The sequence below is a fragment of the Macrobrachium rosenbergii genome, chromosome 51 (genome assembly GCF_040412425.1).
Source record: "Macrobrachium rosenbergii isolate ZJJX-2024 chromosome 51, ASM4041242v1, whole genome shotgun sequence".
In the NCBI taxonomy this organism is placed as follows: Eukaryota; Metazoa; Arthropoda; class Malacostraca; order Decapoda; family Palaemonidae; genus Macrobrachium; species Macrobrachium rosenbergii.
Window position 1 is genome coordinate 35477383 of NC_089791.1, and position 25303 is coordinate 35502685.

At 37.3% G+C, this 25303-nt stretch overlaps 1 protein-coding gene across 1 annotated transcript in view; it reads right to left on the reverse strand.

The window, feature by feature from the left end:
• Positions 1–21582, reverse strand: part of LOC136833313 (uncharacterized) — a 531995-nt gene extending 510413 nt beyond the window's left edge. The window contains exon 1 of the transcript XR_010851416.1: positions 21559–21582. The gene's annotated coding sequence lies outside the window, so the exon portion shown is untranslated. The remainder of the gene's footprint in view (positions 1–21558) is intronic.
• Positions 21583–25303: the final 3721 nt, after the last annotated feature.

Below are 25303 nucleotides of genomic sequence, written 5' to 3' on the forward strand. Positions count from 1 at the left end.
CAGTCCTGATCACCTGCGAATAAGGAGAGTTGGAACATCATGATAACCTTAGAAGTGGCCGTAGAAAGCTGCGAAAAAGGGCTTCCTGTATACGGTGAAGGCATATTTTGTCTGTTCTTTTATGATTTAAATACCCAGGGAGAGAAATGTACCATAATTTTTCCATTAAGTTTATAATTTGGTGGTTAGCACTATCATATTATTAAAAAATTCCCCAAAGCCAAACATTGTTCTCGGGGGTAACTGAAGGCAAATGTTAACTTCAAAATATTCCATGTAAAGATTCGCTTGACTTAGAAAGGAGAGGTCGCCCATACTACATCAATTTTTTTTTTTAAGTTACCACTACGAAGAACAATTTTGCTAGTTACGCCAAGGTCACTGCCAAACGGAAAATGTCCGTCACATAATTGTAATTTCCTACTTATGAGAGACAACGCATGGGCAATTGGACCTCAGTAAATAACTATTCTACACCTGGGATAAGAAGTGATGTTCTCCAAACGGATGTTTAAAGTTATTAAATTCATGTATGATATCTGCGTGTTTTACATTGGGGGACAAGACAGCTCCTGAAAGGAGGGATTATAAATTGACCACTAATGGATAATTTGCACAAGATTGAACCTCTGCTGCATATTATGAGGCGGAGGAGATTCTATCCTTATGCATTTTTGAAGACCGCAGAAATAGGCGAGGGAAGGATTATCTTGAATTGTTCCAGGAAACCTATCTCTACTCTGTTCCCTCCTATAGTTCTAACTGGTTTATTACACTAAGCAAGAATATTTGTTAGATTTATCTTTGTTAATTGTTCATAGGTCTCATCATCTTTTAATAGTTCAAAAATAAAATCTTCCCATTCTTATCGGATTTTGTGACAACATTATCCCACTTGATATTTCATCATATAAATACTGTGCTGCCCACGCTCCATGCCGTATCTCAGTTTAGGCGCCAGGGTCAGGTTTTTATACAGATGTATGGCTTAGAATATGAGGATACTTCCGTTCCCAGTGTTACGGTCACCATAAGGAACGTTGCAGAGGAGCCAAAGTTCGCGTAATCTGCAGCGAGATACATAATTAGCAATGAGTGTCAGGAAAACTACTGCAGAGTGCCCAAGCTGTTATGAACCACATCATACATGGCTCAAACGCTGCACTGCGCGAGTGAAACAAAAACAAACCCATCAAGAACGCCACCAGAACCGGCAAACCAGCAACTGGCATCTCATCAAGAAACACGGCCCAAAATTACCAAACAACCCGTGGAAGCAGCGCCTGTTCCTCTCAAGAGGCAGCAAACACCCAGCCAACTCCCACACCTCCCCTCACCACAGCCCCAACCCTACCCCCTCCCCTAGGACCTTAAAACCTCTTTCCAAATGTCTTCGAATTAGCCCTGCACCGCTATCACCTCCTAGACCTACAGCGGAGTGGAAAGGTGGTGATCCCTGGGAGCCATCAAGAGGCAATTTGAGAGTCATAACAAATATACCTTTCAGGGCAAACACCACACCGACTATTTTCTTACCCGTGACACACTTCCCCTCACGATTTTCTCGTTGGGAATACAGCAGTCGGTAATCCACTAACATTTTTAGCACTTCCACCTTCCGACTTTCTCGTTGAATACCTTTTCAGCAGTCGGTAGTCGCTGACTAACATTTTTAGCACTTCCACCTTCGGGACGACTTTCTCAATACCTTTTCAGTCGTTAATCACTTTAACTAACATTTTTTAGTCCACCTTCGACGACTTTCTCGTTGAATACCTTTCATCGGTAATCGCCGGATTAACATTTTTTGTAGCACCACCTTTCGAGAATACCTTTTCAGCAGTCGGTAATCGCTGGAAACATTTTTTTTAGCATCTTCCACCTTCGGACGACTTTCTCGTTGAATACCTTTTCAGTCGTTAATCACTTTAACTACCATTTTTAGACTTCCACCTTCGGTTTCCGTTGAATACCTTTCCAGCAGTCGCGCTTTGACTAACATTTTTGTAGCACTTCCACCTTCGACGATTTTCTCGTTGAATACCTTTTCAGCAGTCGGTAATCGCTTTGACTAACATTTTAGAGAGATTTTCATACCTTTCAGAAGTCGGTAATGCTTTGACTAACATTTTTTAAGCACTTCCACCTTCGACGATTTTCTCGTTGAATACCTTTTCAGCAGTCGGTAATCGCTTTGACTAACATTTTTTTAGCACTTCCACCTTCGACGACTTTCTCGTTGAATACCTTTTCAGTAGTCGTTAATCACTTTAACCATTTTTAGCACGTCCACCTTTCGACGACTTTCTCGTTGAATACCTTTTCAGCAGTCGGTAATCGCTTTGACTAACATTTTTTTAGCACTTCCACCTTCGACGACTTTCTCGTTGAATACCTTTTCAGTAGTCGTTAATCACTTTAACTAACATTTTTTAGCACGTCCACCTTCGACGACTTTCTCGTTGAATACCTTTTCAGCAGTCGGTAATCGCTTTGACTAACATTTTTAAGCACTTCCACCTTCGACGATTTTCTCGTTGAATACCTTTCCAGCAGTCGGTAATCGCTTTGAATAACATTTTTACACACCTTCGACGGTTTTCTCGTTGAATACCTTTCAGCAGTCGGTAATCGTTTGACTAACATTTTTAACCTCCACCTTCGACGATTTTCTCGTTGAATACCTTTCCAGCAGTCGGTAATCGCTTTGACTAACATTTTTAAGCACTTCCACCTTCGACGACTTTCTCGTTGAATACCTTTTCAGCAGTCGGTAATCGCTTTGACTAACATTTTTAAGCACTTCCACCTTCGACGATTTTCTCGTTGAATCCTTTCAGGTCGGTAATCGCTTGACTAACATTTTTAAAGCACTTCCACCTTCGACGATTTTCTCGTTGAATACCTTTCAGTCGGTAATCGTTGAATAACATTTTTAACGCCTTACACCTTCGATGACTTTCTCGTTGAATTTTCAGTCGTTAATCACTTTAACATTTTTAACATTTTACTCTTTCGACGATTTTTCTCGTTGAATTTCCCCAGCAATCGGTAATCGCTTCTAACATTTTTAAGCCTTCCAATCTTCGACGATTTTCTCGTTGAATACCCTTTTCAGCAATCGGTAATCGCTTAATTTTTAAGCACTTCCACCTTCGACGACTTTCTCGTTGAATACCTTTTCAGCAGTCGTTAATCCCTTGCTTTGACTAACAGCTGCTCCGTTTCTCTTGCATATTAATGCTTTTCTCTTCTCTGCACGGCCGTATAACGTCTACTGAGAGAATCTTTAAACTATAACTCTGCATTCTACTTAAGCTGTTACTATTCACTACTTTAACTTTATAGCTTTACTGAAGAAGGCTAAGAAATAAACATTCATTGTACAGTCTCCTTTGAGAGACAAACGGGATACTGAAAGCACACTGTTCTCCTCGGGAGGTATTCACAGTATAGCAGTTGACCTTTACTGTATATTACTCTTGTCATTTCCCAACTGTCCATATTCACCAGTAATCATGACTGAAGAACTTCATTCGAAAGATTTATATGAATATATTCCATATACATATATATATGTGTGTGTGTGTGTGTGTAATATGTAATATATATATATAGATATATTATATATATATATATATATATATATATATATAATATATATATATATATATATATATATATATAAGCAAATGACTAGAGAACTGAATTGGATCTGAATATCAAAAGCCTCAGGGCGTAGAAAGTGTGGGAATCAAGCGTGCAGTTCGTATCGAGATTTTGTTTTGGAGGAAATATGAGATAAACAACGTTCGTAAACTATTTCTTCATATATACATCTGTAGGGACGAGTTGTAAATATGAATCTGGAAAGACGTATAAATCATTGAAAAAGAAGTTAGAATAAATGAATATGGTCATTGGGAAACAATTTCTAGACTGTTTCGTCAAAATGATGAATCCATGACAGGTGGCATTTTCTTGCTGTCTAAAAAATACCTGAACTCATTACCAAATTTCTTTTTTTATCTTTTTTACTTGATGAGTTATAAAGGAAATGTTTCGCTACGAGTATTTTTCATCAAAAATTTAATTGAATGGCATGGACTTATTAATAATGATGAATGCAAATGAAACTGATAGCAATTACCCTGTAATTGCAATCATATGTGCCAAGTAATAAGTGAATACATAATTAGCAAAACCCTACTTTGTACCGCTCTTCTCTCTCTCTCTCTCTCAAACACACACGCACACACATTCTCTCTGGAATGGACGGCGCTGTTGCAACCTTAAAGAATCTCTCTCTTTTCTCTCTTCTTCTTCTTCTCTCTCTCTCGTATATTTCTGGTCATAAACGAAGATATTCATAATCAACCACCTATACTCCAGACCCTTCTAAGTGGTTTTGATTTTTTAATTTCATAGCCTAAGAACTATAGGTTAGCTTTTTTCGTAAAACATAATAAATTAGAAAACAAATGAATAACAACACAGCATGGAAAAAAAAACTCTTATAAAGGACTCTCCCGACAACAGCATAGGATAGGGATGCCAAAGCCAATGCAAGTCATGTGACAATTTTGATATTCGCAAAAGAGAGAGAGAGAGAGAGAGAGAGAGAGAGAGAGAGAGAGAGAGAGAGAGAGAGAGAGAGAGATCTCTTGGGTTGTAACCAAAAGCGTCCATTCAGAATCGTGTGTGTGTGTTTGAGAGAGAGAGAGAGAGAGAGAGAGAGAGAGAGAGAGAGAGAGAGAGAGAGAGAGAGAGAGGTACAAAGTAGGATTTGCTAATTATTACTTGGCACACATGATCGCAATTGCGGGGTAATTGCTATCAGTTTCATTTGCATTCAACGTTATTAATAAGTCAGCGCCATTCAATTCAATTTTTGATGAAGAACGTTCCTGACGAAACATTTCCTTTATAACACATCAAGTAAAAACGATGAAAAAAGAAATTTTGCAATGAGTTCGGATATCTTTAGATAGCAAGAGTATATATATATATATATATATATATGTCTGTGTATGTGGATTCACGTATCGTAGCACAATTGCAATATCCAAACTCAGGAACTGTAACTAGTTTACTAGTTTTCCATAGAGAGAGAGAAAAAAGAACAGTTTAGAAGTATAAGATATGCCCAGGAGAACAGCACAGTCCTCGTTCTTGTTAATAAAAGCAATCTTGCAATTAACTGGACAGAAACTGAAAAGATAATTTAACACTGAAAAGCACAACAACTGAACATAGGAAATCTTGTATAAGGATATGAATATCAGTCTAGGAATGTATATTCTTAATCCGTTTGTTAAAATGTAATATTTAAAATGTATATATTTTAAGGAACGTAGTTCAGCTGGGCCTTACAGCAAAATTTGTTAGTGGAGCGATGACCTCTGATCCAAATGAAGTGACGACTCTTCCGCCTTCCCCCCTCTTTTTTTTCCGTCAGATGCTAACATTTTTTTTTTAACACTTTATATGTTCGTTCGTACTGTTTCCTACCACCTATAATGTAAATTTATACCATTGTATCTTGGTCATCATGAAGAAGCCTTAAAATACTTCAGATAAAAAGGTCAAGTTCATACCCTGTGTCCATCTTTTCACTACACACACACATATATATGTATATATATACATATATATATGCATGCATACAAGCATATATACACATAGATGCATGCGTACGGACATACATGCACATGTAAATACATACATATACATTTGTGTGCATGAATGTGTATTGCAATTTACAAACAGTTGCGCAACTGAAAAGGAAAGCGCACTCGCGCGCGCGCACACACACACACACTCATACTTCTTTCTAAAAGGATGGCGGTTACCGCTGGCAAATCCACGGGGAGCGTTGAATCTTGGTCAACAAGCTTAACATTTCTAATGTTCGCTAATACGTGAAGCCAGACGCAGCCGTTTGTTGTTTGGAAGAGCACATGCAACTGTTTGTTCAAGAGTGGCTTGCGCATTGCAACACCGTACAGATACAAAAGGTATTACGAACAATACGGAAATTTCGATGAAGATTTATCATATAAATTCAATTAAGGAAAGAGCGATATTGAGACAGAGCGCAGTGGGGAGAACAAAGAGGAAGAAAAAGAAAAAAAGAGGAAGAAAGGAAGACACTGAACTCCAGAATATGAAAACATAAATACGAAAGTAATGAAAAATGCAATTTGCTCTACCGCGGTCCAATATAGGGCAATTTATGAAAGTGACAATAAAACATTAGGGACTTCATTTAAAGATCGCAGATCCAATACTTCATGCGACGAAAGTATAACGATTCTCTTCCCTGTTCATTTTGAAAGTATAATGATTCTCTTCCCTGTTCATTTTGAAAGTATAATGATTCTCTTCCCTGTTCATTCTGAAAGTATAATGTTTATCTTCCCTGTTCATTTTGAATCTCATCTAATTTTAACCGTAATTATCTTATAACAAAGAAACGAGACCTGTGGATTACAACTGAAAGATTAATCACGAGATATTATTCCAGAGAGAGAGAGAGAGAGAGAGAGAGAGAGAGAGAGAGAGAGAGAGAGAAGGAAGCCGATGCTTCCGCTAAAGAGAGCAAGGGGAACGGGAGCCGGAAATGACGTTCCCATTGCAGACAGGAGGATTCTAAAACCTCATCTCGGGGCTGCATCTGGCGGCTGAGCCGTCTCTCTTTATTTATAGCACGCTTCCAAGGCACAGCTGCGCCCAGCTAAGAAATTAAAAGCAAGGATACTCCACTACAACGGCACAACCCCCTCCGCATCACTCGCCTTACGAATATTTACTTCAAAGCATGACTTGGAATACACACACACACATATACAGTATATATACATACATACACACAGACATATATATATATATATATATATATATATATATATATAAATATATATATATATATATATATATATATATAAAGACAAAATTCCAGACTGCTAAGTAAAGATTAAGAAGTCGTACAGGCAAGGCCTTGCAGTACTCCATTGTTTCTCTTCCTTCATGGATTTTGTCTTTATTTATATATATTCATCACGTTCCATATTTTCGAGATTCAGTTATACATACATATATATATATATATATATATATATATATATATATATATATATTTTTTGTATTTATGTATAAATATAACCAAAATTCATGGGACTGTTTCAGCATTACACAAAATTTCGAATGAAAAGACTGGTTTGTAAAACAACGTATATAGATTTGCATCTTCACCCCTATGTTATTTAGTGCCTCTGATAAGTGAGTACTTGGCTCTCTCTCTCTCTCTCTCTCTCTCTCTCTCTCTCTCTCTCAAAGAACTTTTGCATGCTAATGAGAGGCTTCTGAAAGGTTAGTGGTCCTGCCTTATTACGGGCAATTTTGGTCCCTAAAAAATGGGGGGCGTTTTTCTTTGCCACGTGGAACCGTTATGTGTTGGAATATGGAACTTAGATGGTTTCCGTGGCAACTAGAAATATCCTCGAATACTTCAGGAAGAAAACCAATGTAGTGGGTTTCAAGAATGTTCGTTTTTTAAGCACCTTCTGAACATCACGAGATAGCACCGTCGTTCTTCAGATATTCTCTCCTTTAGAGAAGGGTTTGATAAGTCTTCGTCACGAAGAATTACACCAACTTACGACAGATTAAAATTCTTATAACCTTACTTGTTGGTCACAGGAAGCTCAATTATGCTTGGAAGACGGCAAGAAATACTATCAAGGTCGACTATGAACATTTCTTGATGCTCCTTACTATAGAAAAACCAACACGACAGTCAATCGTAGTTTAACTGCTGAACGGTACAAACCTCGTTTTATACCTGTTTCCTCAATCACGAATCAAACTTTGCCGGTTCTGGCCAAGCCCCTTGTTAACAGACATGGCAGAGTGTTGCAAGGACTTAGTACATTGCTCACCCTGTTTCAGCCGTCTGCCAGGTCTTCTGGGTTTACTATATACTGCAATTGGGAATGGGCTCTCTTCTTGGGGAACGAGCATGTCGATGGAAGGGAGGCGTTTATCCCCATCTGCTGTGTTTGTGAAACCTTGAACAGAGATTTCATAGAGAATAGTATTATCATTTACGAAGTTGGCAGTTGAAAGACAGCTTACAAAACATATCAGCCTATATACTAATGAAATGTTCTCTCTCTCTCTCTCTCTCATAAACTCTCTCTCTCTCTCATATAAACCTAAATGCTCATGAAATCAGTTGGAAGATAACACACACACAAAACATATTAGCCTAAATACTCATTAAATCTCTCTAGCTCTCTCTCTCTCTCTCTCTCTCTCTCTCTCTCTCATACACCAATGATTACATAAATCATCAACAGCAAGTGAGCACACTGAAATGAGCGTAACCGAAAAGACTTCCACGCAAAACTCCAAAACACAGAAAACAACCTGAGACCGGATTAAGGCGAATTTCAGTGTTGCAGCTCCCCTTCTCGACGTCCTCGAAGGGTGACAAAATAAGATAGAGAAAACCCACTGGATCAAACCGAAAGTTCAAACGAAAGGGATGAGATGGGAAATAGGTCTGATGAAGGAGAGTTGGAATGCGAATTAAGATCGAAAAAAAAGAGAAGATCCGGGCAAGAGACGCAAAGAGGGTGAAGAGAAGAGGGGTGAAAACCAGAAAAAAGGTCACAAAAATGTCAAACTGTAGCTGGCAGACGAGATGAAAACTCGAGAGCGACAGGGTGGGAGGAACAGGTGAATGGCACTGCACGAGAATTTCGCCCACGAATTATTCACTTTCTTTACAGTTTTCGTTCAAAATAAAACCGTTTATTCATTGGCAGTGTCTGTTAAATTGGGCAAATAAAATTATGCGATGTATTTGCTAGTTATTGTTGCCTTTCCTATCATTATGAAGATTTTAAATATATATATATATTATATGTGTGTGTGTGAGCACGCGACAGAGTATTTATGTATGCATGTATGTATGTATATATATATATATATATATATATATATATATATATATTGGTATATATTATATATATATATAATTTAAAGGGGAAATGACAGAATGCCAAGTGCTTTCTTGCATTTACACGTGTGCACATATATGTAATGTAAATTTCTGACTCACATCGGGATCGAACCCAAGTCTCCCAAATGACAGGCCACGTCCGGTTGCTAGTTTATTTTAAATATAAAACTAAAAGAATGTTGCGGAGATGGACACAATTCGTTTTCAAGAATTCTTTTTTCAGCCATTTATGCATAAAAATCGAAATTTTATACCTCTGAAATTTGTTGCAATATTAATATCTCACATAAAATAGGTTGCTCTTTCTATGGGCTTTCCCTGTAAGACATGCAAAAATGCCCCGCAAAAATATAAGAAAAATTACTTCTAAACAAGAGATTCCTCAAAAGAGAATGAAACAAAGGGTCCAATGCTAAATATGGAGAGGAGCCAGTCGTTGCAATAAGGTTCTTTCAATTGAAGATATTCAACGGAACGTAATTACACACGAATATATATATATATATATATATATATATATATATATATATATATATATATATATATATATATATAGTGTGTGTGTGTGTGTGTAATTTTTTGGGGAACGTGAACACGTACAGGTTCAACTCAATATTCGCTAAGAGTGTTTTAGTAGACGGTGGCTTCTTTGATTATTTCCCGTTATCTACCTTTTCAATCAAACAACACTGCAGCAATAACAGTCCTGTCCTCTTTAGAACTCAAAATACTCATTAAATACCCAGCGCTTTCAGCGAGTTCAGTTCTGATGCTTCTGTCTTTATCACGCGGGTTGAAATTGCTCTTCATATCAAATCATGAACATGAATTGAACAGTTCCTGAGCAATATTGGGAGACAACTGCTTTTCATTACTGCAGCGACGGAGGAGAAGTCAGCTGTCGTCCATTCTGTGATATGATTTCGTAAGAAGGTGCAGGGAGCGTCAAATGACGTCTGTTGGTGATTCAGGCACTGCAGAGAACGACTCATGAAAATAAACAATGCGCGTGAGGATCAATATCATGACATAGGCAGCTTTAGAACGCAATATGCTTTGCACAAAATGGAAACATCTAACTGATGAATGTTTTGTTTCTCGTATTGCTCCGAGAGTCCGTTCATTTCAATGTTACCATATAAGAACTTACGGTTTGTATAGAAGACACGTTTTCCAGACTTAACTAGTATGCAGTTTTATACTCCAGGTGGCTCTTATTTCACCGACTACCGATGGATAGACATAGCCAGACATATGATATGGCATTGCCAAGTCATACTATGATGAAGTTCCCTCGAATATACTGTATATATATATATATATAATAAATATATATATATATATATATATATATATATATATATATATGCAGCATATACATACATATATATATATATATATATATATATATATATATATACATAGAGAGAGAGAGAGAGAGAGAGAGAGAGAGAGAGAGAGAGAGAGAGAGAGAGAGAGAGAGAGAGATACACGATGTGGTATTACCAAAGCACACTAAAATTAAGTTTTAATCAAAAGGACAATGAAAAAGATTAACATACCAGCAAGGTGTTAAAGTACTTTGTTTGTAGTTTTATAAGCATCAAAAACACTCCTTTGAAATTCGTAAAAGGTCCACAATAAATAGAAAAATGTTAAAACTAAAGGTGTATACTGATATTAAGTTACTTTTATCGTACAACGAATTGCTCTTTGAAAACTGGTTATAGTGGGCACGGTCTATAAAGTTCGTTCTTTCTAGACCGTGGTCGGCAGATGCATAGCCCACATTCTTCTCGTCAGCTTTCATAAAAGGCCTTACCTCCCCCGCCCCCTAGGGGGATAGCAACGTCAGTGCACCTCATGTGGTGCACTGTAGGCATTATTTAAGGTTCTTTGCAGCGTGCCTTCGGGGCCTAGCTGCAACCCCTTTCGTTCCTTTTACTGTACCTCCTTTCATATTCTCTTTCTTCATCTTACTCTCCACCCTCTCCTAACAATTGATTAATAGTGCAACTGCTTCAAGGTTTTCCTCCTGTTACACCTTTCAAACCTTTTACAGTCAATTTCCATTTCATCGCTGAATGCCCCCATAGGTCCCAGTGCTTGGCCTTTGGCCTAAATTCTGTATTCCAATTCCAATTCCAATGAAAGGCCTCGCTACTGTTTTCGTGGTTGGTCTGAAAGCGATACGCCTTCGTCAAAAGGCTCCGTTCCAAAATAATTAAGTGAAATGACGTAACATCTCTCATAATGGTGGCGCAGCGACGGATCAAAGAAGAGAAGTGCGACTCGCAAAAAATTAATAACGTGGAAAGGGAAGAGAAATGGAGCGAGAAGTCATCTTTCATATTTGCATATTTCGCTTTTGATACAGTTTTACATTTAGGGATCCTAATCTGTAAATTAATGTTTTCCTTTATTGATACGCGGAATGATATGAGATTTTTATTTAAGTTTTTTTATGCAGTTTGGAGATTGTGGGGTTTAGTTTCTAATACTATGCAGTTTTCGTCTTGGAAATACAGCTGGTACTTCATTAGACAGAAGCCTTAAGGAGGAATATTAAGGTGATTATTTTACCAGCGGATGATAGGGGGGTCTTTTTACCCAAGGATGGTTCAGGGGGTTCTTTTACCCAGGATAGTATGAGGATCTTTTTACCAGGGAATGCTAAGGGGATTGCTTTACCCTCGGAATGTTAGGGAATCTGTTTACCCAGGGATTGTTGGAGTTTCTTTTCACCCCGGAATCAAATTCCTGAGATGTATGCTAGTATTGCACCAGCCCCGTTTATTTTTTTTATGCCCCTAGGTTAGGTTAGGTTACTTTATATTACCTCTGAAGTAATTTGGGTGTGGGAAACAATAGGTTAGGTTACTTTTTATTACCTCTGAAGTAATTTGGGTGTGGGAAACAATGGAATTATTTTCAAGAAAATTCTATTGTTAGTTTTCAAGAAAATGCTAGGGGATGTTTTTATTCAGGAAATGATGATGGACCGTTATGCCAAGGAAAGTTAGGAGGATATTTTTTTCATAAAATGTTAAGGGAATCATTTTACCCAAGAATATTAGGGAGATGTTTTTATCCAGCAAACGTTAAGGAGGTAATCTTACCAGGGAATTTTAACATTTCCTCTTAACATTTTATGGACAACATTTTATGGATAAAATTATACCCCAACATTCCACAGGTGAAAAGAAGCCCTATAATTCCTTGAACAATATGATCCCATCACAGTCCATCCTTAAAATGATCACCCTGAAATTTCCTGGCTGAAAAGAAACCCTACCATTCCCCAAGTGAAAGATCCCCAACCAACCAACCCCCAAAAAAAAAAAAAAAAACCTTCCATAGACAAAATAATCCAATTAGCGTTCCCTTGGTAAAAAGATACCTGTTACGTTCCACGGGTAAAATGATTTACCTAGCATTTCCTAGAAAAAAAAATTCCCCTAACATTCCCTGGGTATTTTAAACCCCTTTATGATTTCCTGGGTGAAAAGATCCTCTACTGTTCTCTGGGTAAAAGAACGCCCTTAATTCTCCCGAATTAAAATGAAATCCATAACATTTACAGGGATAACCTCCCCTGAATTTCCCTGGGTAAAAGGGAACAAAAAGATACCATAATATTCCCTGGAGAAAACCATTCCCTAACACTCCTGGGTAAAACTAGGCCCTAAACATTTTCTGAGTGACAGGAAACCCATAACATTCCCCTGTTCAAATGATTCCCCTAACATCCCTTGGATAAAAAGATCCCCTTGCCAAGCCCTGGGTAAAAAGATTCTCCTTAACATTCCCTGAGTAAAACGATCCACTAACATTCCCCGAGTAAAACGATCCACAAACATACCCCGAGTAAAACGATCCACAAACATTTACCGAGTAAAACGATCCACTAACATTCCCCGAGTAAAACGATCAAAACATTCACCGAGTAAAACGATCCACTAACACTCCCCGAGTAAAACGATCCACTAACATTCCCCGAGTAAAACGATCCACTAACATTCCCCGAGTAAAACGATCCACAAACATTCCCCGAGTAAAACGATCCACAAACATTCCCCGAGTAAAACGATCTACTAACATTCCCCGAGTAAAACGATCTACTAACATTCCCCGAGTAAAACGATCCACAAACATTCCCCGAGTAAAACGATCCACTGACATTCCCAGTAAAATGATTCCCTGAGCAAAAAAGATTTATTTTCTTCATCAGTGTCCTAATCCTTTAACTTCATCCTCAACAGCATCCTTTTCATCTCTATTTTTAGGCCCTGAATTTTTAGGAAGCCCACTGAAACACCAGTCAGAGGATTAATGGACATTCCCTCTCTTATATATGGCTCCAAGCAAACAAGAAACCCTAATGAGGAAAAACTTGCTATTCATTGTCGCGACACTGAAGTATCCTGTAAAGTGGTTCATCTATCATACAAATTGCTCTTTCGTTTGATGAAGAAGCGGGAAACGATGCTCTCAGAGAAATAATCAGAAATGAGAGAGAGAGAGAGAGAGAGAGAGAGAGAGAGAGAGAGAGAGAGAGAGAGAGAGAGAGAGAGAGAGAGTTATATCACCTTGGCACCTTCGTGCTTTCAACTTTCTATTGCTCAGTTTAATACGTTGCTTTCATCAGGTTGTATCTTTATTATCTCCTCAGAAGTATTTTGTATATGATGTTTTACACATTTATTCTGATTCTGTCCACATCAACATAAATAAAAATATTTACGTAAGAATGCGTAACAAGAATGAATACTTCTTTCTGGTAAACTACCCGACGTCTCACCTCTATAATGAGCCTTCTTCCTCATCAACATAAACAAGAATACTTACTTTAGAATGCGAAACAAGAATGAATACTTCTTTCTGGTAAACTACCCGACGTCTCACCTATATAATGAACCTTCTAGAACTTTTCGTAGCTTCTCTTATTACTGCTAAACAACGAAATTGAGAACAGCTCCACTACGACTTCGTTATTACTGTACGTTTAGGACTCGTTTTCAGCTGTCACTTTCACCGCAACTGCTACTAATATTTTCATCATCAAAATCAAAATCATTCTTATCTGTATTATCATAATGTCATTACAAGATTGTCAAACAGCACAAAATTGTAGCAGCCATTATTTCAGTCTAAATTATAGTTGCAAATATATTGTGACCTTTATGCCCGTGTAACAGTTCCTCGTTGGACGAGTCGGTAGAGTTCTCGGCTAGCACTCTGCTGGGCCCGAGTTCGAGTCTCCAGCCGGCCAATGAAGAATTAGAGGAATTTATTTCTGGTGACAGAAATTCATTTCTCGCTATAATGTGGTTCGGATTCCACAATAAGCTGTAGCTCCCGTTGCTAGGTAACCAATTGGTTCACAGCCACGTAAAATAAGTCTAATCCTTCGGGCCAGCCCTAAGAGAGCTGTTAATCAGCTCAGTGGTCTGGTTAAACTAAGGTATACTTATGCACGTGTAAAAGAGGGGGTACATTAGTAAAGAAACTGGAGAAGATGGATCGCGGTCTGGGACAGAGAGACAGATGGGAAATCGTTCAGAGTAGCAGCATAAACGCACAAGAGATGTAGCGGGATATGCAAGCCATATTATCCGGAGAGACAGAGAACAGCAGATTTCTCCCCAGACGTCCCAGAATAATCTTCCCCTTGGCAAACTGTAAAACTATTTTCTTTTGCTTTCCAGGTCTAGACGCCGTTTATCTTTCCGCAGAGATGAAAGTGTTTCAAGGGAAGTCTTAACGGAAGCAGAACAGATCCAGGGGATACGTCTTGTCTCTTCTCACGCTCACTTATTCTCGTAACAAATGTAGGAAACTTATTGCTGTGTTCAGTGAAAAGTTACGCTGAAGGCAGCCAAGATTTTGCCTACTCTGTTTACCTGTTCCAAAATGTCTGTGCAATGGATGACCTTCTATGATTAAGGAAGCAATGGCTGAATCATACACTGAATTGGGAAAGCACAATATTCAGCACCAATGACGAAAAATTGAACAGAAAATTCATCTTCCAAAGCACCTATCGAAAATCTGCGTCAACATGAACAGTTTTATTGCTCGCTTCGCAAGTAACAGTTTTATGAATGGCAGTAATGCAGAGAGAGAGAGAGAGAGAGAGAGAGAGAGAGAGAGAGAGAGAGAATGTTACTATTACTTTAAGAAATGTTACACTGATATCACAGTGTATATTCTTTCATATATTTTTAGATAACTTATGCTAAAAAATTCATATTTTTATAAATCATCCCATTAACGACCTTTCTGGAACTGAATCTTACATGGAATTCACAAGATAGAAAATCAATTACCTGCTCCTTGGCAAGAAACGACGCTGTCCAGTTTTAGGCAATGAATTTCAGGGATCTAAACGACCACACAATGGTGGCAGATCGCAGAAGCCTAACATGCAAATTACAATATCTTCGATCTTTCCTAGATAGTGACCCCAGCAAAAATTCGGGGGTCAAAATCTGAGACTAGACTATTTCTTGGGGTCATTATCTTGCGATATTTACATTCTTTCATGTTTTTACGGTAATCCCCAACGGGCTTGTACTAAACGCGCCGCAAAGGTGGATACATACCGGGTTAAAACCTTTGGGGGTCACTATCTAGGAAAGATCTAATATCTTCCTTACATGGCTAAAGGCCGACTTGAGCTAGGCTTGAAGTTCTGTTCAAGTAGATTTAAACAGCTTCGGGGTTCAAGTTGACTTTGCGAATTTCCTAAGGTGTACCGTGTAAAGTCTGGCAATTTGTGAATAATGCAATAGACCAGAGATATCCAACTACTACCTTCAAAGCTTTTACGAAGGCTATTAAGTAATGCTTTCCTGTTGTGAAGTCCACGGCGGAAATGAGGTATTTATACAATAACTGTGTAATGTTTATCATATAATTACATGAACCTCGTAACTGAACTAATACTTACTAGTCTCGGACAGGAAAATGGGTAGAGAGAAAGAATCTAACAAAACCATGTATCCACATGACAGAATAGAAGATACAATTGCATTTCACAATCTGCTGTGATTCATAAAGATAAATTCCCTTTTGTTCGCCTTACCGTCGCTTCCACGTAGTGCTCAGTCTAACAGTGATAAGCCTGGAGGCTTTGAATTCCACGTAATGCAAGCGCTTCCATAATTACCGGACTGGAGATAGTACCCAGCACGCCATAATGGCTTTTGCATAAGGGGTCTCTTCGACGCAGAGTGCCTCTAATAACACAGCTTTCATCTTTTGAATGACGTTGCTCTATTTCCCGACATTTATACTCACGAAATCTTGTGGTGAATTGTGGCACAACTCTTGATAAAACAGGCGAAAATGGATATTGAGGGTGAAGACATCAAAGAATAATTTTGTGTGTGTGTGTGTGTGTGTGTGTGTGTGTTTGGAACTGCTGCCTTGGAGTGATGAGAGGTATTGGAGGCATAAGCCTGTTGGTTTTTAATTCAAGATGTCACGGTAAAAAAAAATTAAGGAACGCATATACTTCCAGTTGTTTAATCATACTAGTTTATGCCACTTTATACGTAAATACTAAGTAGTTTGTTTGTTTTACAAACAAGTGAGGCCGACGGCAAGGGCGACTAAATATCCGCTGGGTTCAGGCTTTTCAGAAACAATATAAGACTAACAGGAACGACAGTACACGAGTAAAAAATGATGTTTTCTGTACAGCGTATAATGCTGTATGAATCTCTCAGCCACGGCCAGGTGGTGGCCTGTGTTGTTGGCACCTCTAGCGGTGTCAGACGCATGATCATGGGTAACTTTAACCTTAAATAAAATAAAAACTACTGAGGCTAGAGGGCTGCAATTCAGTATGTTTGATTCTTGGAGGGTGGGTGATCAACATACCACTTTGCAGCCCTCTAGCCTCAGTAGTTTTTAAGCTCTGAGGGTGGACAGAAAAAATGCGGACGGACAGGCAAATAGCCATCTCAATAGCTTTCTTTTACTGAAAACTAAAAAGATCTTGCAAATCCAGAATTACACGAGACTTCCCTAGCTTTATTTGGGACCTGAATGTCTCTGCAAGGGAGGTTCCTAGTTGGTTATAAAATGCTGCCTGACAGAGGCAAAGAAATCCTCCTCCCCCCCATAGGATTCACTTCTCCAGTACACCAATGTATTTTATTCCTCGATTCCTCTTGCATGAAAAACGAAATTCTTAAGTGGAAAAAGTACCTTGAAAACAACGCTTTGTCTCTGTCGCTCTGTCTGTCTGGTTATGCGAAGTACCGAGCACATATATATATAAATAAATATACAGGACTGTTCATTAATTAGAGATATGATTCATTCTTTGAAATCTCATTAAAATTTCCCATCACGGAACTTACTGTGCTCCTCATTTTTCGAAATATTTTTATCATTAAATAGTGACAAGTCTTTGTGGCGCCAGTCATTCCCAGCTGTCACCATGACAGCTGCTGATGAATTTGTCTCTGATTTTGGCGAGTTTTTCAGTCATGGCGGAAGTGGAAGTTTTTTTACCTTCATAACATTACGTTTAATGCTAGAAAATAACATTTGCGATTGATTTAGTGGAATAAGAAGAAAAGACTAAACTACTTTTTCGTTTTATATAAACGCAAATAAAAAAAAATCACCCTCAAATCTTGAACTGGATCATTGACGCGAATAAAATCATGGAGCAAGAAACAATTAATGTTATTTTAATTTGGATGTCATGACTGAAATCTTATTTTCCTCCAACTTAGTTTTACAATTGTAACAAATTATTCATCGCTTTCTTCTTCTTCTTCTTCTTCTTCTTCTTATAAAAGAAACTTCGGAGATGAAGTACTACGAAGGAAACCCAAAATGAAATTACAAATGAACTCTGCAGACGAGAGAGAGAGAGAGAGAGAGAGAGAGAGAGAGAGAGAGAGAGAGAGAGAGAGAGAGAGAGAGAGAGAGAGGAGTTAATCACACATGATTTCATTACAACAAAGAGAAATTAAAAATGAACTTTGCAGACGAGAGAGAGAGAGAGAGAGTTAATCACACATGATTTCATTACAACAAAGAGAAATTACAAATGAACTCTGCAGACGACAGAGAGAGAGAGAGAGAGAGAGAGAGAGAGAGAGAGAGAGAGAGAGAGAGAGAGAGGGTTAATCACGCATGATTTCATAACCTTTTCATTAACCTCAAGCGTGAAACTAATAGGACTTACTTATTCTACCTGGACGACATGGAACATAGTTATGATAATAAAAAAGTAAAATATTTCCCACAAACGTCTCTTTTTCATTTACATCCGACTTACGATTACAAATCTTTTACAAACAACACTTTTGAAGTTTACAAAAAGGTCCTCATACGCTTGAAAATGTGAAAAGGGGAACCGCTGACAGCTTTTTAGCGCTCAGTTTTTGTTTGTATACTAAAATACTGGCTTAACAAATTTCCCAGCATTGAGATAAAAAACGAAAATTACCTTCTCCGCTTTGCATAAAACGCCCCTGCAGTAGTTTTCAGACTGCACTGACGGCTAGTCTCCACCCATAGGGAATCAACTTGATAAAATCACGAGAAGAAAAGAAATGCGGGGCGCTTTGCGCAGCAACAACGAACGTCCAGAAATGCAAGACACTGGCAGAGATAGGAATGCAAATTAGGATTCAGCCTCAGGGACTGCCATATTTATTTATTACAGCAGTTGACTCTATGAATCCTAACATCGTATCACATTCAGCGATACTGCTTCTCAGCTTCTTTCCTCGAATACGTAATTTCTTTGTATGCAATGGATTGTATCACATTTTCTATACACTTTACATCCGCCAATGACATAAACTACTAGTCAATTCTGCAAAAATTTCTCTCGGTACTTACTACTTACTCGATTATTCTAAATCCCCCTATCTAACAGCTGATTTAACAAAAATATTGACTTCCAATAAGGGCCGTATTCCTTGTGATCATGATTTTTGGGGGCCATCATGTGAAGGACTGAATACCTTCAAGTTCACTATAATCTATAAAGAAGAGACATTATAGCTGAGCTGATCTAATTAATTCTGAATAAAAAAATATCTAGGTAGGTTAAATCTCTTGAAATTAACGAAAAAAATCTAAGGACCTGTGCGAGTATAAATTTGAATTACATCTAAAACTGCCCTCAATTTAATTTGGTTGAAATAAGTAGAAAGCAAGCAAATACAATCCACTGGCATACCAAGCAAATTAGTTATTGTGCTTTCGGTTTTGCAAGAACGTTTACGCTCTCTGGGGAGATGAAATCCTGTGCGGCTGTGGCACATGGCCTGCAACTTTCATAAGTCGAGTTCAGTTGCAATGCCCAATCATGCAACGATTTCATCGGAACTAGATGCTTCCTATCTTGATCTCTTTACACACACACTAAATATGTATATATACACATACATATATATACATATATATATATATATATATATATATATATGAACATTAAACTATAAATGTCGTTCAATATCCACTTCGTTCTACCTCATAAATAATATAGGCATATATACATATATATATATATATATATATATATATATATATATATATATATATATATATATATGTATATATATATATATATATATAAATCAGGTAGAGTGTATTAGATATTAAACAATAAAAATTCATATATATGATAAAAATTCATATATATATATATATATATATATATATATATATATATATATACTGTATATATATATATATATATATATATATATATATATATATATATATATATATATCTCTATATATATATATAAAGTATGTGTGTGTGTATTTTTTCTTGCTAACTTACAACTACTTCTCTGTACAGTTCCCCCCCATCCCAGCCCTCCAGTCTTTTGCCTTCCGGATATATTCATCACTTGAACACTTCTGCCTCCATGAAAGTGCTGGCTCATTATTTACTTTCCACAGTCCCGCTTTCTTCCATCATTTTACAAATTTCCTTTCTTCTTTTTATGTCAAAAATTTTTTTTTTTTTCATTCCATCACCATCCATTTCATTTACTCACAAAGAAGTCAAAGAAGAAACTGCTTCCATTCTCACACCACTCATTAAACATTTACATATACACAAACACATATATAATATATATACATAATTATATATATATATATATATATATATATATATATATATATATATACTGTATATTTATATATATTATATATACTGTATATATATATATATACATATATATGTATATGAAAGAGGAAACTCTAGAAACAAGGGCTGCTCACATCATAAGACGTTGCTGGAGGAAGCGAGGTTAAAGTTTTCAAAGTTAGAAAATGCCATAACTCCATTACATAGTTAACATATTTTAAGATGAACCTTAGGTGTCGTATATTACGTTACACTAATGATGGATAAAATAAGCATATTTTTTTTATCTGGATAGAGGGGGTACAATTTTGAAAATTCATTAAGTTTTGTATTTTTCACCCTTGAATGACTTTTAAACATGTTTTCTGTATTCTAATGCCAGAGATAACAAGTAAAAAATGCTTCGGCGCAATTGAGTTTTCTGTACAGCCGCTACTACAGCGTATAATCAAGGCCACCGAAAACAGATCTATCTTTCGGTGGTCTCGGTATAATGCTGTATGAGCCGCGGCCCATGAAACTTTAACCACGACCCGGTGGTGGCCTTTCCTATATTGTTGCCAGAAGGACGATTATGGCTAACTTTTACCTTAAATAAAAATAAAAACTGCTGAGGCTAGGGGGCTGCAATTCGGTATGTTTGATGATTGGAGGTGGATGATCAACAGGCCAATTTGCAGCCTCAGCCTCAGTAGTTTAAGATCAGAGGAGCGGACAGAAAAGGTGCGGACGGACAGACAAAGCCAGCACAAAGTGTTCTTTTTTACAGAAAACTAAAAACTAAAATCTTTTAGGAAACTTGATAATGTTATGAAAATGATCAAGATGAAAATAACATAATTTTTGATGACTAATGCATAACCCATTCGAACACCAATGAAACTGAAAACGAATGCAAAAGCACGCCTTCAAGAAACTATTTTGTCGTTCTAGAACTCTCTTTGAATACCCAGCGCTAAGAGACGAGTGAGTGTTAAGTGGAGAGGAGTGAAAAAAAAAGATGGCAAATGAATGGCTCCAAAATGAAGAAGACTTTTTTGAACTTCATAAATATTATTTTAACGAACCTTTATATACTTATGGCGTTTTCCAGTAATTCAATAAAAAAATAAAACCTAATAAAAACCTCCCATAAAAAGTACGAGTAATAATAATGACAATCAAACCATGAACATATTAAAAATAGTAAACAAATGTACAACGTTGGGTATACCTGAGATTTCGCGTGAAATTGAAATAAATGAATAAAAAAGCAATACACAGAAGAAACAGGTAGAAAAGGAAAAAATATTTAACGACTGCAAAAAAGAAAAAAAAACTATTAATTCAATTAATACCTTTCAAAAAATTTTTGACTAATCAACAACTAGAATAATATAGTAACACTCACCAAAACCGAGACGGCAGAGCTTCTGAAAATGCAAAAGAAGAAAGATTATTAACACTGTAATAGAATGTGCACAAAATTATATTCATCAATGTGGGACATTACCATGTCCGCATTTTTACATTTTCTTTACTCTCGATCTTCAAGACGCTTACCATGAGGTTAAGATCAGAAACTTCGAGCCTGTTCCATACTCCTTAGAATTAGGCTGGAAATGTGGAATGAACGCTTTCTCCTTTAGGTATTTTGGAGAGAGGCTGGACGGAAGGACCCACGCAACCTCTGTGAACATGCCCAGGAAATTCGTGGGTCACAACAGGCTGGGAGGCCTTTAGAAGTTTGCCCTCTGTCTGTGGCTCAAGTGCACATTTTTCTAAAATTTTCAATGAAGACAAAACATCACTGAACGTATGAATTACTTCCTAATTCTTAACTGAGGGTTCTTTCAGGGCAATATCATTTTGAATGTTGGAAAAGGACCTTTCCCTTCCTTAATTTCTGTTCAATGTAGCAAATGCCCTATCAAATGGCAAATAAGAATATCCTTCCACTAAGAAAATAATTTAAACTCCTGCCTATTTTATTGCCACTTGCACATATCATATAAAAATGATTCACAGTTACACACACACACACATGTATGCATATGCATATGCATATGCATATATATATATATATATATATATGATTTTTATATAAACAAATGTAAAGCCACTAAAACCATTTATCGAATTTACTGTACCTTGGAAGTAACTTATACCCAACTGAGTTACAACTGATAAGCGCTTATACACCACCATCCAGGATTCGAACCAGGACTAGTTAAGAAACAACGATAGAGTGACTGTGACCAAGCGGCTATCAACAGATATATAAGTTGATATTGATTCTGCTGTATATATGACTGTCGAATTTAGGTTCTATAATCATAAACAAAATCAACCATTCTCCACCATAGCTGGTAAGTTTGTAAAGCTTGCCTGATTATGAATTTTTATCACTTACACGTGAGTGACTTTTTTAGACTCACAGAAACTAAGCCGTGAATACCGGGTAATATCTGCTTCACTTTACCTTGGAAATAATTTACACCTAAGGAAAATTATAGTTGAAACATGCTCCTGCACCACCAAGAATTCGAACCATGACCTATTTAGAAAAAGACAATGAACAGTGACTTGGACCAGCCCATGGTTCGAATCCTGGACGGTGCAGAAGCACTTAACAATTATAAGTCCCCTTGGGTGTGAGTCTGAACGTTCGTACTTACAAAGAAGCAACAAGAATTTCCAGGCTAAATCGGTTTGCCATCAACACTTCCTTAAACTGAGCAGACTCCTATTGCTGGGTATTACGAAAGATCCTTACGGATCCTATTAAAATTCCCGTTATGCCTCATCGACGTCCTAATGGGTTGGTTCACCTCGAGGGACAATATCCGAGGAAGAAATTCTAAGATAAGGCAGGTATTCGCAAACTGAGGCTTAAAGCTTTCACGGGGATTATCATTTAAATAATAATGGGTGGAGTAATTACATAAAACCTGCATAATTAAGACCCCTTTTAATTATGAACGTTTTTGCCTAGACATATTGGTTAGTGTGCGCGAAAATGGGAAGGGTTGTACGCGCACGCGTACACGCCAGTCGAAGCCACCATCTGATAACTATCTGTTGATTCCTTTGGTATAGTATAGTTGCGAAGGAAAATCATCCTGCCAGTAAGGGCACTTTACCAGTGGCCTTGTGGTAATAATCCTTATTTTTCAATCCTAAAATTCCTAAAATAATGGTCAAAACACAAGAATCACCAGATAAGAATTAGGCATTGAAACAATAATGGTTAAAATACAGCATTAATAAGATGCTAATCAACTACAAAATATATTTACAACACATTATAAAAGCACATATATAAATTCTCTCTCCCTCTGTCTGTCTGTCTGTCTGTCTGTCTGTCTCTCTCTCTCTCTCTCTCTCTCTCTCTCTCTCTCTCTCTCTCTCTCTCTCTCTCTCTCATGCACACGCGCACACATTTTCTTTTTCCGCAGGAGTTGACGTGATTGTTTCCTTCCGTTAAACTTGTTGCTTTCTTTCCCATCTTGAGAGAGAGAGAGAGAGAGAGAGAGAGAGAGAGAGAGAGAGAGAGAGAATTAAGTATTAAATGCAAATCTGACAAAACCCAATTATTCATCTTCATTAGCGGCCACTTCAATGCGTTCACGGTTCAGCGACTTCCGATTATTTCCTCTCTTGACTTCGCGACAACGCTTCATCATTTGAAACGAATGAAGATTAATCTCTGATCTTATTTATTTGCTGCATCCCTTGCCCAGCCATTTCTCCATTAAAATGATTTCAACAAATTGGGGAAGTGTATTCAATTACTTCTTACATGAGAAGAAAGTATAGAGCATAACGTACAAAGAATAAAGCTTGTAGTATAAGGATTTTGAATTCCTTGACTTTATGCATATCTTTACGCATGAAGTTTGCAACACTAAATAAATGCTTATTTGCATTTTTTTTCATTTGTGTTTGTTGGTGCTAGCGAAAGAGATTCTCATACATCTTTGAACAACCATTCAAAATATCTAATGACAGACGCACTGGATGATTTACTCGGCAGTGAAAAGCAACAGTAATTCTGCGTCAATTCAAATACAACAGAAATAGCAACATAATAAGTATGAATATCATCTTTAACAAGCTAACGCTTACCAACGAATCCTCATGACGCAACACTGAGTCACAATATCTTCAGACATTGTAATTACTCATGAATATTAACTGGACAAAATGAGAAATAGATAATAGTATAGATAACAGTCGTTTGTCATCTTCACTGTGATGTAATTGCAAGCATACCCTATGAAAAAGAGCAGGACATAACATTTTGTACGGAATTATCGCATATCATGACAGCACAGGAAATATCTCTTAAGCAGAATGAGCCAGGCCAGAATTGTAACCAGGAAAACATATACTCCAGAACTTAGCGAAGTAATTCGGTAGATAACATCCTGGACAAGAATAGAAAACTATCTTGATGTATTCCTAATCCTCCTACTCCTCCTTAGTCACATTTCTTTATAGTTAGTTTTCAGGTTCTTAACTGAATCGAACCACCTAAGAGCTAGCAGTGGTTTCTTTAGCTGGTATTGTGAGAGAAAGTAAAATTTTTTAGCTAAAACGCGCACTTACCTCCGAAAAGCTTTATGGATGAGCCATGAGCATCTGAACCATTGAATGACCTTCACTTGTCTGCTTGTAAGCTTCGGGTATGAGGCCATACAATGCCCTCTTGGAGGGGGAGAGAGAGATAGAGAGAGATAGAAAGCTTCTTGTTTGTAACAATAACGATACAGCATGAAAATTAGATCTGCAATTCATAAAACGAACTTATATCTCCATTAACCCTCTTGAAAATCAACTGGATACTAACTTCAAGTGGATATAATGAACATGTTTTCACCTGAAACAGATACAATAAGTTGACGTCAAACGTGCCTATTGCGGTGCTAGGACCAAATTCCACGGACCAACTACATATTGAATTTTATTTTCTGAGATCTCTGCATTTTTTCTCTTCGTCAAGAACTAAATATGGAAACCAATCATCTTATCTCACAGTCCTCTGCTATTCAGAAATATCTCCATTTTCCACACGCGGCTTGTTATATATAAAAGTCGGCTTCATTCGCTGCCATATAATTGGAAAATGACTCTTTCAAGTTTTTCGGTAAAGA